The following is a 16442-nucleotide window of genomic DNA, read 5'->3' on the forward strand; positions in this document are numbered from 1 at the left end:
GACGCACTTTGGATTTGTCGTGGTGGAGGAGACGGGCTGCAATTCGGAGCGAGGGTCGACGTCGAGCCACCGAGCAGTTTTTCCGGCTTCATTGCCGAGATGTCATTGCGCTGGAGATGCGCTCAGTGTATCCAGTGGGTGTAGTCCCCGAGGCTCGAGTCGGCTTCGATGAAGGCGGCTTGAGTCTTATTCTCCTTGACATCTGGGCGTGTCGCCCAAGCGAAGTTAGTCCGCGAATGCAGCGAGTGGCGAGTCACGGAGAACAGCGAGTGGCGAGCTGCGGAGAACAGCGACCGGTGAGTCCCCGAGCATGGCGAGGGCAAGTCCGGGAGACTGGCGAGTCCCCGAGCATGGCGAGTGGCGACCCGCGGAGGCTGGCGAGTTCGGCGGACCGGCGAGTCCCCGAGCATGGCGAGTGGCGACCCGCGGAGGCTGGCGAGGCTGGCGAGTCCGGGGGACCGGCGAGTCCCCGAGCATGGCGAGGGCAAGTCCGGGAGACTGGCGACTGGCGAGTCCCCGAGCATGGCGAGGACGAATCCCGGAGACCGGCGGCCGGCCAGTCCCCGAGCGTGGCGAAGATGAATCCTGGAGACCGGCGTCCGGCCAGTCCCCGAGCGTGGCGAGGACGAATCTCGGAGACCGGCGTCCGGCCAATCCCCGAGCGTGGCGAAGGTGCAGGCGATGCTGATGGCAAGGATGGCGAGTAGGTCGCCACTGCTGGTGCTGTTCCTGCAGCAGAAAAATAAAACAATTTTTTTGTATGGGCCAGTGTTAGGGCCTTGAATTTGTAAAAATGTAATGAGCAATGTCGCTGTGGCGACTAAGTAATTTTATGCATGTCGCCAATGAAGGCTACCGCTTGACTGTTTTCCTTGCCGAGCCGGGCGTCCCCAGTCGTAGTACGTAGTCATATAGCGCGAGTAGCAGCCTCATGGGTGGCGTTTATTTGACGCTGTTTTTTATAGCGTGCCTCTCGTCGTGGCCCGTGGGGCCAGTCGCGTGGCGACTCCAAAGGGGTTCTTGATTTGGCGTGTTTTCCTTGGCGAGCCGCGGGTCCGTTTTGCGGGGTCCCTGGTCGAAGTACTTAGCCGTTCAAGTCACCTGCCTAAGGTAGAGGAGGGCGATTTGTTTGCATGATGACTGCGGAGGCGAGTCGCATCTCGTGGCCCGGGAGGCCAGTCGCTTAGCGACCCCAAGGAGGGCTCCGTACTCGGCGTTTTTCCTGGACACGTTGGGCCGCTGTGGCGACCTCGCTAGCGCAGTACTTAGCTTTTCAGGTCGCTCTGTCCAAGGTAGAGAGGGACATGGGTGCTCGGAGGCAGAGCCGAGCCGGTCATCTTGGCCCGTAAGGCCAGTCGAGCGTGCGACTCCAATGGAGGTCCTTCCCCTGGCGTCGCAGTGGTCGAGCCGGAGCTCGCACTACTTAGCCAGTTCGGGCTTCTCTGCCAAAGGTTGATGACGGCAATTGAAATTTCATCCCGAAGGAAGAGGACACCTAGTGGTGAGGTGCGCGGCATGGCGCAGAGCTCTCTTTGGCGACTCGGAGTTGGCGAAGTCGACGCGGCGGACATGGTCTACGCGGCGGACTAGGGCGCGCCGTGGCGCAGTGGACGCAGCGGACACGGGGTCGACGCTGTGGAAGGGGTCGCACGGAGCGAAGTCGGCGCGGCGGAGTCATGCTCAACGCGGCGGACTGAGGCGCGCTGTGGCGCAGTAGACGCAGCGGACACGGGGTCGACACGGCGGACGGAGTTGCGCGGCGTTTAGCCGGTGGCATGGCGAACGGCGTCGACGCGGTGGACAAGGTCGACACGGCGGACTGAGTCGCGTTGTGGCGAGTGGCGAGCCCAGGCGACCAGCGACTGGCGTTGTCTGGAGCACGCCGAGTCCCCGAGCGTGGCGAGCGGCGAGGTCGGGCGACCGGCGAGTAGCGCCGTATGCAGCGCGCCAAGTGTTGAGATCGGGCGACTGGCCTGTAGCGCGCCGAGTCCCCGAGCGTGGCGGATGGCGAGCTCGGGCGACCGGCGAGCGGCGCTGTCTGGAGCGCGCCGAGTCCCTGAGCGTGGCAAGTGGCGAGCTCGGGCGATCGGCGAGTAGCGCTGTCTGTAGCGCGCCGAGTCCCCAAGCGTGGAGAGTGGCGAGGTCGGGCGACTGGCGCTGTCTGTAGCGCGCCGAGTCCCCGAGCATGGTGGATGGCGAGCTCGGGCGACCGGCGCTATCTGGAGCACGCCGAGTCCCCGAGCGTGGCGGATGGCGGGCTCGGGCGACCGGCGACCGGCGCTGTCTAGAGCGCGCCGAGTCCCCGAGCGTGGCGGATGGCGAGCTCGAGCGATCGGCGAGTAGCGCTGTCTGTAGCGCGCCGAGTCCCCGAGCGTGAAGAGTGGCGAGGTCGGACGACTGGCGCTGTCTGTAGCGTGCCGAGTCCCCGAGCATGGTGGATGGCGAGCTCGGGCGACCGGCGCTATCTGGAGCACGCCGAGTCCCCGAGCGTGGCGGATGGCGAGCTCGGGCGACCGGCGACCAGCGAGCGGCGTCGTCGGGAGCGTGCCAAGTCCCTGAGTACAGCAAGTCGGCGACGCTCGTGCTGTGGCGAACATGGTCGACGCGGTAGACAAAGTTGTGCTGTGGCGAGCCGCGCCTGGTCATCTGCGTACGTAGCGGAGCAGCCAAGTATGCAGCTTCCGGCCAACGGCCGGGGCGAGCCCTTGATTATTTCCAGGTCGATGCTCCAAAGGAAATATGCAATACGAGATAGACATGTAATCATGTGGATGAGTAAATCCAGGTAAAATAATTGATGTGTAGAATAATCATTGAATGAGACTAGATTAAATAGAAAAAATTCATGAATCGTGCATGGCTGTATGCAATGATCGAGTGCTTCTCTTCTTCTTTGAAGCTTTGTATATGGACTTGATGGCAACTTGACGATCCATGAGAGTATGCAGACAAGCAATTTCCAGGTTTCCGACCCGATCTCATCTAACGAGGCAATTCTCCAAACGATGTATATGTGAGCCGGTCGACTCGCCGTTCGCCCCGCCTGCGGTGTACTGGCTCCGCGTATACGCATGCTCGCCGAATCGGCCGCGGCGGCTGTACTGCTCGTGAGTTGGATCTACCTTTTCTTGTCTTCAATCTCGGCGATGGCGTTGACGACGAAATTGAGGGATCCCCCGGCGAGCGGCACTGTCTGGAGCGCGTCGAGTCCCCGATCGTGGCGGATGGCGAGCTCGGGCGACCGACGAGTGGCGCTGTCTGGAGCGCGCCAAGTCCCCGAGCATGGCGAGTGGCGAGTAATACACCAGGCCGTTTTGCTGAGAAAGAGAAACAAGTACAACTGCAATAAGGTGTATTTATGAAATATATTGAACACTTGTAAATACGTGCGACTTGTAGATAAAACACGCATTGTTAAACGGATCAGTTAGCGGTATGAAAGGTTTATGCGTATCTTTTCATGAGTAGGTAGACCTCCAGCATCAAACGCTTGCCAGGTAACAGGGACGCGATGCCAGCCGTTGAACCCGGAGACAAAGTTGACCTTTTGGTACCCAACCTCACTACTTCGACAGACGCGAATAAACAGCAGACAAAACCGAAACCGATCTTAATTATTGTTATGTAGTCCCTAAAAGGGTTGTATGCGACTGCGTGGTTGGCTTTGGAGATCGAACCAACAGGTGAATTTGTTTCAAACTTATATAACATTTATGAATATAAACAAACTTAGCTGTCAAATATTGGCAGAGTTGATGTGGCCGCCCGGCGAATAGACGGAGGGCGAGTCGGCGAACGTGACGATCCGGTGATGATGAGTTGCGGAGCATGGCGAGCCGGTGGCGATGAGTCGCAGACAGCGAGTCCCCGTCGAGCGAATCCGTGCTGAGCGAGTCCGCGAGAGATCGACGAGTCCATGCCGCCGAGCCCACGTTGGGCGGAGTCCACGCTGGGCGTGAGTCCCCGGTTGAGGCGAGTCCGCCATGACGCGTTCGCGCGGCGAGCCCCGACAGCTAGGTCGCAGAAGACGCGCGTATCACGGTTGAGTGCCGTGAATGCATGTATCGAAATAACAGGCAATGAATTAGTACCAAATAAAATAATAGATTGGCAGAGTAGTCAATGCATAAGAGATATTGTAGTAGTTTGAGCTTTTCCATAGAAGAGACAAGATCACGTGGAGTAGTCGGTGTGTAGCTACTCCATTTTCTTCTCTTTCTTTTAGATCCCGCGGCGGCGCTGCTTGATGAAGATTTGGATCGCCCCAAAACAGCAATCTTCCAGGAACGCGCGCATCACAGCAGGCGGCAGATCAAGCCGCGCGTGCCGGGAGCGCCGCCGATCGCCACGGAAAGCGCTGCCGAATCCGTGCTCGTTCGGCGAGAGGCAGATGCAATCTGGCTGCCGTTTGTTACCTGATTTGGCCGGTGAAGATGACGATGAGTCTCGCCCGGATCACCACTCCAAGCGCCGCATGCCCCACGGTGGGCGCCACTGTCGAGGTTTTGACCACGGCAGATGCTACGGGGTAGCACATGAGAGGTATGGAGCAAGGCGGCGTTGGAGATTCCGGAAACGAGTCGGCACACGATGTACCCAGGTTCACGTCCCCTCGGTGGAGGATCGCTACGTCCTGCTAGAAATCTACTATGATCATAGTGTCGCCGGCGTTAGGCGACTTGCTTTGGGGTAGCCGCCGGAGGCGGAGGGGGAGATTGTGTCTAATGAGAGATTACATGTATGATGAGATGCCCCCTTCAAGGGGTGCCCCTGGTGGCTTTATATAGGCAGCCAGTTAGGGTTTACAGGTATAAGGCTATTTGGGCCGCTACGCTTCATGGGCCTTTTGCAGATCCAGTCGCTCCAGGCTTCAGTCGCTCCGGGCTTCAGTCGCTAGGGCGCATGGCCCAGTCGCCCGCCGACTGGGGCTGTCCTACGCTCTTCTCAACTGGCGAGTGAGCTGGGTGATGGGCCCCCTTGGGCGTATCCCCATCAATGATGTTGACACTTCATCTCTTGATAATACTTGATGCACACTTTCTACGCCTAGCTGAAAGGCGTTAAAGAAAAAGCGTTTATGGGAGACAACCCATGTTTTTACTACAGTATTTTGTTTTTATTTTGTGTCTTGGAAGTTGTTTACTACTGTAGCAACCTCTCCTTATCTTAGTTTTGTGCATTGTTGTGCCAAGTAAAGTCGTTGATACTAAGGTTCATACTAGATTTGGATTACTGCGCAGAAATAGATTTCTTTGCTGTCACGAATCTGGGCAAAATTCTCTGTAGGTAACTCAGAAAATTATGCCAATTTACGTGAGTGATCCTCAGATATGTACGCAACTTTCATTCAATTTGAGCATTTTCATTTGAGCAAGTCTGGTGCCTCAATAAAATTCGTCATTACGAACTGTTCTGTTTTGACAGATTCTGCCTTTTATTTCGCATTGCCTGTTTTGTTATGTTCGATGGATATTTCGATTCCATTGACTTTCAGTAGCTTTGTGCAATGTTCAGAAGTGTTAAGAATGACTATGTCACCTCTGAACATGTATATTTTGATTGTGCACTAACTCTCTAATGAGTTGTTTTGAGTTTGGTGTGGAGGAAGTTTTCAAGGATCAAGAGAGGGAGATGATACAACATGATCAAGGAGAGTGAAAGCTCTAAGCTTGGGGATGCCCCGGTGGTTCACCCCTGCATATATCAAGAAGACTCAAGCGTCTAAGCTTGGGGATGCCCAAGGCATCCCCTTCTTCATCGACAACATTATCAGGTTCCTCCCCTGAGACTATATTTTTATTCCGTCACATCTTATGTGCTTTGCTTGGAGCGTCGGTTTGTTTTTGTTTTTGTTTTGTTTGAATAAAATGGATCCTAGCATTCTTTGTGTGGGAGAGAGACACGCTCCGCTGTTGCATATGGACAAATATGTCCTTAGGCTTTACTCATAGTATTCATGGCGAAAGTTTCTTCTTCGTTAAATTGTTGTATGGTTGGAAACGGGAAATGTTGCATGTGGTAGTGTATAATAAAATACTTGTAGAACATTGAGCTTTGATAACTTGATTCTTTGCAAATGTTTTGAGGTATTTAGATGGTAAGGTTTGCTGGATAAATAAGTTAAAATTAGTAGTAGATTGTTGTCTTTAAGCTTGTGCCGTACTACAAACTCTATTTAAATAGTTGAAGGCGTAGTTGGACTTGATAGCTTTCCATGTCTGAGAGTTCATCGTAATAACTAAGTTGTGCTGAAGGTCGAGGGAGCTAGCGGTGTACTTGTGCCACCGTGAACGGCCCTCCTTGGAGTAAATTTTAATCATGCTCTTAATGATGAACCTGCTAGTTGTTTGCAATAAGCTTGTGAATTCTTTTTGACTAATGTTAAGCTACGGTTTTTGGCACTTCCACCATCCAAATTTGCTAGCCTCTTCGGTACTGTGCATTGCCTTTTGCTCACATTGAGAATTGTGCATACTTCGCCGGTACATCCAAACCCGTGGGAGAACTTTCTCTTGTTCTCCTACACATAAGCCCATACATCTCCTCAAAACAGCCACCATACCTACCTACCACAGCATTTCCATAGCTGTTCCGAGATATATTGCCATGCAACATCCATTTTACATTACATGCCATGTTGTCATTTATTATTTATATATTGCTTTGCATGATCATATACAGCTGATGTGTGGTTTACCCATGTTACGCTAGATCATTGCACATCCTGCTACATTGGCAGAGGCATACAGTTTCATACATCATGTTTCATTCATTATGAGTTATTTGTACCAAGAAGTGTGTTGTCATATTAGGATGTTGCCCCTAAAAATGAAAAGAGCCGTGGAGGCCATCAAAAAGAAAAAAAAAGAAGAAAGAAAAAAATGAAAAGAAAGAAAAAAAAGAAAAAAAAAGGGAAAAAAAAGAGAATAAAGAAAAAGGGGGCAGCATTACTATCTTTTATCCACACTTGTGCTCATGTTTTAGCACCCGCATTATTCATAGTCATCATTTGTGCTCATGTTTAGCACCTACATTCATATGAGAGAGTTTTCATGTTTTACTAGTATAACTATGTGGGGAATTTACACTATAGAACTTGGGTTGTATATTCCAATGATGAGCCTCCTCAAAAGTGCTCTAGGTCTTCGTGAGCAACCAAGTTGGATGCACCCCCACTAGTTCCATTGGAGAGCTTTCATACACATATAGCTCTATGTGCATCCGTTGCATGGCAATCACTACTCCTTGCATAGCTTCGATCATAAGGCTTCCTCTTGTCTAATGGTCATTTACAGCTTTGCAAGCCTTTCTTTCATTTGGCCTTCCAAACCCCCATTAACGTTCTTTATGCCATAACATCCTGGTGCTAATACCAAATGCTTGCGCTCACCGGTTGAGTAGACTTCGAAACAGTTGATTCATGACGTTCATGTTTATGTTTACTTGACTGAATCCTTCTTATGTTGTGAAAATTTACTTGATGCTTGGAATGAAGGATAGAACTTCTATGTTGAATGCTTAATACATCTTTAATGAACTTTGTACGGTTGCATGTCTTTAAAGCAATAGTTCATGAAAACTTCTAGCTTGTCTAACTCTTGCATTATCATCTCTTATATCAATATAGATACTTGCTTTGAATGATTTGATCTCAACACATATGCTTTACAATAGTATGATCAAGGTTACGATGGCATGTCACTCCAGAAATTATCTTTTTTATCGTTTACCTGCTCGGGACGAGCAGAAACTAAGCTTGGGGATGCTGATACGTCTCCGACGTATCGATAATTTCTTATGTTCCATGCCACATTATTGATGATATCTACATGTTTTATGCACACTTTATGTCATATTTATGCATTTTCTGGAACTAACCTATTAACAAGATGCCGAAGTGCCAGTTGCTGTTTTCTGCTGTTTTTGGTTTCAGAAATCCTAGTAAGGAAATATTCTCGGAATTGGACGAAATCAACGCCTAGGGTCCTATTTTTCCACGAAGCTTCCAGAAGACCGAAGAGTCAACGAAGTGGGGCCACGAGGTGGCCAGAAGGGTGGGCGGCGCGGCCCCACCCTTGGCCGCGCCGTCCTGTCCCCTGGGCCCCTCGCGACGCCCCCTGACCTACCCTTCCGCCTACAAATAGCCTTCGTCGCGAAACCCCCAGTACCGAGAGCCACGATACGGAAAACCTTCCAGAGACGCCACCGCTGCCAATCCCATCTCGGGGGATTCAGGAGATCGCCTCCGGCACCCTGCCGGAGAGGGGAATCATCTCCCGGAGGACTCTACGCCGCCATGGTCGCCTCCGGAGTGATGTGTGAGTAGTCTACCCCTGGACTATGGGTCCATAGCAGTAGCTAGATGGTTGTCTTCTCCTCATTGTGCTTAATTGTCGGGTCTTGTGAGGTGCCGAACATGATCAAGATCATCTATCTGTAATTCTATATGTTGTGTTTGTTGGGATCCGATGAATAGAGAATACCATGTTATGTTGATTATCAATTTATATCTATGTGTTGTTTATGATCTTGCATGCTCTCCGTTATTAGTAGATGCTCTGGCCAAGTTGATGCTAGTAACTCCAAGAGGGAGTATTTATGCTCGATAGTGGGTTCATGTCTCCGTGAATCTGGGGGAGTGAGAGAAACCTCTAAGATTATGGATGTGCTGTTGCCACTAGGGATAAAACATTGATGCTATGTCCGAGGATGTAGTTATTGATTACATTACGCGCAATACTTAATGCAATTGTCTATTGTTAGCAACTTAATACTGGAGGGGGTTCGGATGATAACCTGAAGGTGGACTTTTTAGGCATAGATGCATGCTGGATAGCGGTCTATGTACTTTGTCGTAATGCCCAATTAAATCTCACTATACTCATCATAATATGTATGTGCATGGTCATGCCCTCTCTATTTGTCAATTGCCCAACTGTAATTTGTTCACCCAACATACTGTTTATCTTATGGGAGAGACACCTCTAGTGAACTGTGGACCCCGGTCCAATTCTCTATACTGAAATACAATCTACTGCAATACTTGTTCTACTATTTTCTGCAAACAATCATCATCCACACTATACATCTAATCCTTTGTTACAGCAAGCCGGTGAGATTGACAACCTCACTGTTTCGTTGGGGCAAAGTACTTGGTTTGTGTTGTGCAGGTTCCACGTTGGCGCCGGAATCCCTGGTGTTGCGCCGCACTACATCTCGTCGCCATCAACCTTCAACGTGCTTCTTGGCTCCTACTGGTTCGATAAACATTGGTTTCATACTGAGGGAAAACTTGCCGCTGTACGCATCACACCTTCCTCTTGGGGTTCCCAACGGACGCGTGCTGTACGCGTATCAACCGCTGCCATCTCCACCGCCATCTTCATCAACGCTGCTGTCTCCCATGAGGAGGGAGTAGTTCTCCCTCGAGGCTAAGGGGCTGTACCGGTAGCTATGTGGTTAATCTCTCTCCCTATGTACTTCAATACAATAATCTCATGAGCTACCTTACATGATTGAGATTCATATGATGAGCTTGTAATCTAGATGTCGTTATGCTATTCAAGTGGATTTTACTTATGTGATCTCCGGAGACTCCTTGTCCCACGTGTGTAAAGGTGACAGTGTGTGCACCGTGTGGGTCTCTTAGGCTATATTTCACAGAATACTTATTCACTGTTATGAATAGCATAGTGAAGTGCTTATTTATATCCCTTTATGATTGCAATGTGCTTTGTATCACTATTCTATGTGCTACTCTAGTGATGTTATTAAAGTACTCTATTTCTCCTGCATGATGTAATGGTGACAGTGTGTGCATCATGTAGTACTTGGCGTAGTTTATGATTATGATCTCTTGTAGATTATGAAGTTAACTATTACTATGATGGTATTGATGTGATCTATTCCTCCTTTCATAGTATGAAGGTGACAGTGTGCATGCTATGTTAGTACTTGGTATAGTTGTGTTGATCTATCATGCACTCTAAGGTTATTTAAATATGAATATCGAATGTTGTGGAGCTTGTTAACTCCGGCATTGAGGGTTCGTGTAATCCTACACAATTAGTGGTGTTCATCATCCAACAAGAGAGTGTAGAGTATAGCATTTATCTATTTATTCTGTTATGTGATCAATGTTGAGAGTGTCCACTAGTGAAAGTATAATCCCTAGGCCTTGTTCCTAAATACTGCAATCATCGCTTGTTTACTGTTCTAGTGCATATGTACTGCCTGCAATATTACCACCATCAACCACACGCCAGTTGTAGCATCAAGCTATTTTCTGGTGCCGTTACTACTGCTCATATATATTCATACCACCTGTATTTCACTATCTCTTCGCCGAACTAGTGCACCTATACATCTGATAAGTGTATTAGGTGTGTTGGGGACACAAGAGACTTCTTGCTTTGTGGTTGCAGGGTTGCATGAGAGGGATATCTTTGACCTCTTCCTCCCTGAGTTCGATAAACCTTGGATGATCCACTTAAGGCAAAACTTGCTGCTGTTCTACAAACCTCTGCTCTTGGAGGCCCAACACTGTCTACAGGAAAAGGAGTGTGCGTAGACATGAAGCTATTTTCTGACGCCGTTGCCGGGGAGGAAAGGTAAAAGGTACTCACACTCCGGATCTCGGCTACTAAGCTATTTTCCGGCGCCGTTGTAAGTACTCGAAGCTATTTCCTTTAGATCCTGCAATTGCATCTTTTTGTTTCTTGTTTTACACTAGTAAGGCATAATGGAAAACAACTATGAGCTTTTTAATTTATTTCCTAAGTTAAGACATGAATTGTGTGATGCAAAAATTAAAGAACCTATGGAACTTCATTTGCATGCTAGTAGCAATGTTATTAGTATGAACGCAATCACTACTAATGCTATGGAGAAGTCTAAGCTTGGGGAAGCTAGTTTTTATGATCTTTTTAGCTTCCCACCTTTAGGGGAGAAAATTTGCTCTGATAATGCTTTATCTCCCATATGCGATAACTCTAATGATGCTTGTGATATTTTAAATCCACCAACTGCAAGTACTGCTTTCGAGATACCCATGAAAATTATTGAACGTGTTATTGATAACCGCTATGAAGGAGATGGAACTGTCCATCCTGGAGATCATTTACTATTTTTGCATGAATTATGCGGGTTATTCAAGTGTGCAGGTATCTCTATGGATGAAGTGATGAAGAAACTATTCTCTATTTCGCTGTCTGGTAAAGCGGCACATTGGTATAAATTGCTGAAGAATAGTCATTCTCTTGGTTGGGAGGAAATTGTATCTCTCTTTTATTCTAAATTTTATCCTCCTCATGAAGTGCATATTGATAGGAATTACATTTATAACTTTTATCCTCGTGATGGAGAGAGTATTCCTCAAGCATGGGGGAGATTGAAGTCACTAATGCTCAAATGTCCCATTCATGAGCTCCCCCGTAATGTTATTATTAACAATTTTTATGCAAGGCTTTCAGGACATCACAAGGACTATCTAGCTAGATGCCTGTTCGGAGGGATCTTTCACAAGTAAGGAGGTTGAAGCTAGGTGGGATCTTCTTGACCGGATTGAGGAGAATGCTGAAGATTGGGAGAACGACAAAGGTAAAGAGTCAGGTATAAATTATGATTATGAATGCATTTAAACTTTTATGGATACTGGTAAATTTCGAAATATGAGTGCTACCTATGGTCTTAACTCTCAAGTTATTGCAAATCTTTATAAATCTTTTGCCTCTCATTTTGAATTGCCTAAGAAGAATTTTGTTAAGTATCATGAACCTTTTAAAGAGGCTTGCATGAAGGATGAAATTGTTGTTAATTATTGCAATAAACATGCTCAAATTCCTAAGAATGTTATTTCCTATAAGCATGTTAATTTTTGTGGAATGCATAGACCTTGTGGAATTAATCAAATCAAAGATGAATATTGTATCCATCATATTAATGAAAAAACTAGAAAGTGGTTTAGGGCTCTAGATGATCTTGGTAAAAAAGTTTGTGCCCTCTATCCTTTTATTTGTGAACTTTGCCATAGAGTGGGTCATTTTAATTTTCAATGCTCCTCCAATGATAATTTGAGCCCCATGAGTGCTGCAAATTTGTATTGTGATGATGAAATTACTCCTAATCAGCATGATGAACTTACTTTTTTTTTGTGGTGTGAAGAGCTATCAAGAAAAATCTCTTTGTTACATATGAGTGATCTTGATATTGATGATGTCCTGCATGGGTGTTTTTCTTATTGCATTGATAATAGCCATACAAATACTTACATACAAAATATTTTATATTTTAGAAGATGACACCTTGCCAAAATATGATAGGACCGCTGTGTGTTTTGAACTAATTAATGAAAAGGAGGAATCCTCCCAAGTTTCTTCTATTGTTTCTGGAAATAAATCAGGTTATGTGGAGAAGCCTCCCTTCAAGCCTCTTCCTCCTAAAGAAGGGAACGAGGAGAAGGAAGAGAAGAAGAAGAAGAAGAAGAAGAAGAAGAAGAAGAAGAAGGAGAATAAGGAGAAAGAGGTAACGGCATATCCCCGCGTGAATGAGATAACGCTAGGTAACCGTAAGTATGTTGCTCCTAATGATTATTATGATAATGAATCTGAGTACAATGATCTTCCTATGCCCTTTACCTACATTAGTGATCATGATTTGAAAGAGCACACTACTTTTGATATTGCAAATCTCTGGGAAACTAATTCTGAAAATGATGATGTTAATAATTGCCATAGTATCAGTACTATCCATGCTTCCTCCCATAATGATATAGAAAGCTCTAAGCTTGGGGATGAGGTGTTTGAAAATCCTTTTGCTACTGATCATTACATGTTTGATACATCTTCTTCTTGCAACAATGATGGTATGGTCATGGATGAACATGCTGTGAAAGATAACTATTCTATTTCTTATGATGACACTATGCCTTCAATTTTTGATAATTATTATAAAGAAAGCTATGATATAGGTTATAACTATCCTTATGAAACTTGTCATAGTTATGATTGGATTTCCAAAAACAATTCCCTTAATATGCAACTTGTTTACCATGTTAAAATTCTTGATAATAATCTTGCTCCAATTACTATTAATGAGAAGAACTCTTCTTATGCCAAAATTAATGATACTTCTATGCATATGAACCATGATAAGAATGTTTTAAGTGATGGGTATATTGTGGATTTCATCAATGATGCTACTGAAAGTTATTATGAGAGAGGGAAACATGGTTATATGCATCTTAATAATATTAAGTTTCCCCTCTTTATGTTGAGAATCTTGAAGTTACTCGTGTTTTATCCTCTTATGCTTGTCACTTTGTTCTTCATGAATTCATTTGTGTACAATATTCCTTTGCATAGGAAGTGGGTTAGACTTAAATGTGTTTTGAATTTGCTTCTTGATGCTCTCTTTTTTTTCAACTCTTATTTCTTGGGAGTGCATCATTAAAATTACTGAGCCCATCTTAATAGCTATAAAGAAAGAAATTCTTGGGAGATAACCCACGTGTTTGTTTTACTACAGTAATTTTGTTTTATATTTGTGACTTGGAAGTTTTTACTACTGTAGCAACCTCTCCTTATCTTAGTTTTATTGCATTGTTGTGCCAAGTAAAGTCTTTGATAGCAAGGTTGATACTAGATTTGGATTACTGCGCAGAAACAGATTTCCGTCTATCACGAATTTGGGCAGGGTTCTCTGTAGGTAACTCAGAAAAATCTGCCAATTTTTGTGCGTGATCCTCAGATATGTACGCAACTTTCATTCAATTTGAGCATTTTCATTTGAGCAAGTCTGGTGCCTCTTTAAAATTCGTCTTTACGGACTGTTCTGTTTTGATAGATTCTGCCTTTTATTTCGCATTGCCTCTTTTGCTATGTGGGATGGATTTCTTTGTTTCATTGACTTCCAGTAGCTTTGAGCAATGTCCAGAAGTGTTAAGAATGATTGTGTCACCTCTGAACATGTGAGTTTTTGATTATGCACTAACCCTCTAATGAGTTTGTTTCGAGTTTGGTGTGAAGGAAGTTTTCAAGGGTCAAGAGAGGAGGATGATATACTACGATCAAGAAGAGTGAAAAGTCTAAGCTTGGGGATGCCCCGGTGGTTCATCCCTGCATATTTCAAGAAGACTCAAGCATCTAAGCTTGGGGATGCCCAAGGCATCCCCTTTTTCATCGGCAAATTATCAGGTCACTTCTCGTGAAACTATATTTTTATTCGGTCACATCTTATGTACTTTACTTGGAGCGTCTGTTTGTTTTTATTTTTGTTTTTTTTGAATAAATTCATGCTTGTGTGGGAGAGAGACACGCTCCGCTGGTTCGTATGAACACATGTGTTCTTAGCTTTTAATGTTCATGGCGAAGGTTGAAACTGCTTCGTTCATTGTTATATGGTTGGAAACGGGAAATGCTACATGTAGTAATTGGTATGATGTCTTGAATAACTTGATACTTGGCAATTGTTGTGCTCATGTTTAAGCTCTTGCATCATATACCTTGCATCTATTAGTGAAGAAATACATAGAGCTTGCTTAAATTTGGTTTGCATGATTGGTCTCTCTAAGGTCTAGATATTTTCTAGTAAGGGTCGAACAACAAGGAAGACGGTGTAGAGTCTTATAATGCTTGCAATATGTCTTTTATGTGAGTTTTGCTGTACCGGTTCATACTTGTGTTTGTTTCAAATAACCTTGCTAGCCTAAACCTTGCATCGAGAGGGAATACTTCTCATGCATCCAAAATCCTTGAGCCAAACACTATGCCACTTGTGTCCACCATACCTACCTACTACATGGTATTTCTCCGCCATTCCAAAGTAAATTGCTTGAGTGCTACCTTTAAAATTTCTATTCTTTACCTTTGCAATATATAGCTCATGGGACAAATAGCCTAAAAACTATTGTGGTATTGAATATGTACTTATGCATTTTATTTCCTATAAGTTGCTTGTTGAGCGATAACCATGTTCCTGGGGACGCCATCAACTACCCTTTGTTGAATATCATGTGAGTTGATATGCATGTTCGTCTTGTCTGAAGTAAGGGCGATTTACCATGAGTTGAATGGTTTGAGCATGCATATTATTAGAGAAGAACATTGGGCCGCTAACTAAAGCCATGATCCATGGTGGAAGTTTCAGTTTTGGACAACAATCCTCAATCTCTTGTGAGAATATTATTTGTTGCTAAATGCTTATGCATTAAAGAGGAGTCCATTATCTGTTGTCTATGTTGTCCCGGTATGGATGTCTAAGTTGAGAATAATCAAAAGCGAGAAATCCAATGCGAGCTTTCTCCTTAGACCTTTGTACAGGCGGCATAGAGGTACCCCTTTGTGATACTTGGTTAAAACATATGTATTGCAATGATAATCCAGGTAATCCGAGCTAATTAGGACAAGGTGCGGGCACTATTGGTATACTATGCATGAGGCTTGCAACTTGTAGGATATAATTTACATAATACATATGCTTTATTACTACCGTTGACAAAATTGTTTCTTGTTTTCAAAATAAAAGCTCTAGCACAAATATAGCAATCAATGCTTCCCTCTGCGAAGGGCCATTCTTCTACTTTCATGTTGAGTCACTTTACCCATTTCCTTCTATCTTAGAGGCAAACACTTGTGTTAACTGTGCATTGATTCTTACATGTTTGCTTATTGCACTTATTATTTTACTTTATGTTGACAATATCCATGAGATATACATGTTACAAGTTGAAAGCAACCGCTGAAACTTATATCTTCCTTTGTGTTGCTTCAATGCCTTTACTTTGAATCTATTACTTTATGAGTTAACTCTTATGCAAGACTTATTGATGCTTGTCTTGAAAGTACTATTCATGAAAAGTCTTTGCTATATGATTCAGTTGTTTAATCATTGTCTTTATCATTGCTTTGAATCGCTGCATTCGTCTCATATGCTTTACAATAGTATGATTAAGATCATGTTGGTAGCATGCCACTTCAGAAATTATCTTTGTTATCGTTTACCTACTCGAGGACGAGTAGGAACTAAGCTTGGGGATGCTGATACGTCTCCAACGTATCGATAATTTCTTATGTTCCATACTTGTTTTATGACATTACCTACATGTTTTGTTCACACTTTATGATGATTTTATGCGTTTTCCGGAACTAACCTATTGACGAGATGCCGAAGTGCCAGTTCCTGTTTTCTGCTGTTTTTGGTTTCAGAAATCCTAGTAAGGAAATATTCTCGGAATTGGACAAAATCAACGCCCAGAGTCTTAAAATTCCACGAAGCTTCCAGAACACCCGAGAGCCACCAGATGGGAGCCCTGGGGGCCCCACACACCAGGCTGGCGCGGCCAGGGGGTGGGCCGCGCCCCCCTGTGGTGTCACCGCCTCGTCGACCCTCCGACTCCGCCTCTTCGCCTATTTAAAGGTCCCTGACCTAAATCTTCGATACAGAAA

At 45.3% G+C, this 16442-nt stretch overlaps 1 pseudogene; it reads right to left on the bottom strand.

The window, feature by feature from the left end:
* Window positions 1–122: 122 nt before the first annotated feature.
* LOC127337236 (uncharacterized) overlaps window positions 123–16442 on the bottom strand; it is a 37492-nt pseudogene continuing 21172 nt past the window's right edge.

The sequence above is a fragment of the Lolium perenne genome, chromosome 1 (genome assembly GCF_019359855.2).
Source record: "Lolium perenne isolate Kyuss_39 chromosome 1, Kyuss_2.0, whole genome shotgun sequence".
Lineage (NCBI taxonomy): Eukaryota > Viridiplantae > Streptophyta > Magnoliopsida > Poales > Poaceae > Lolium > Lolium perenne.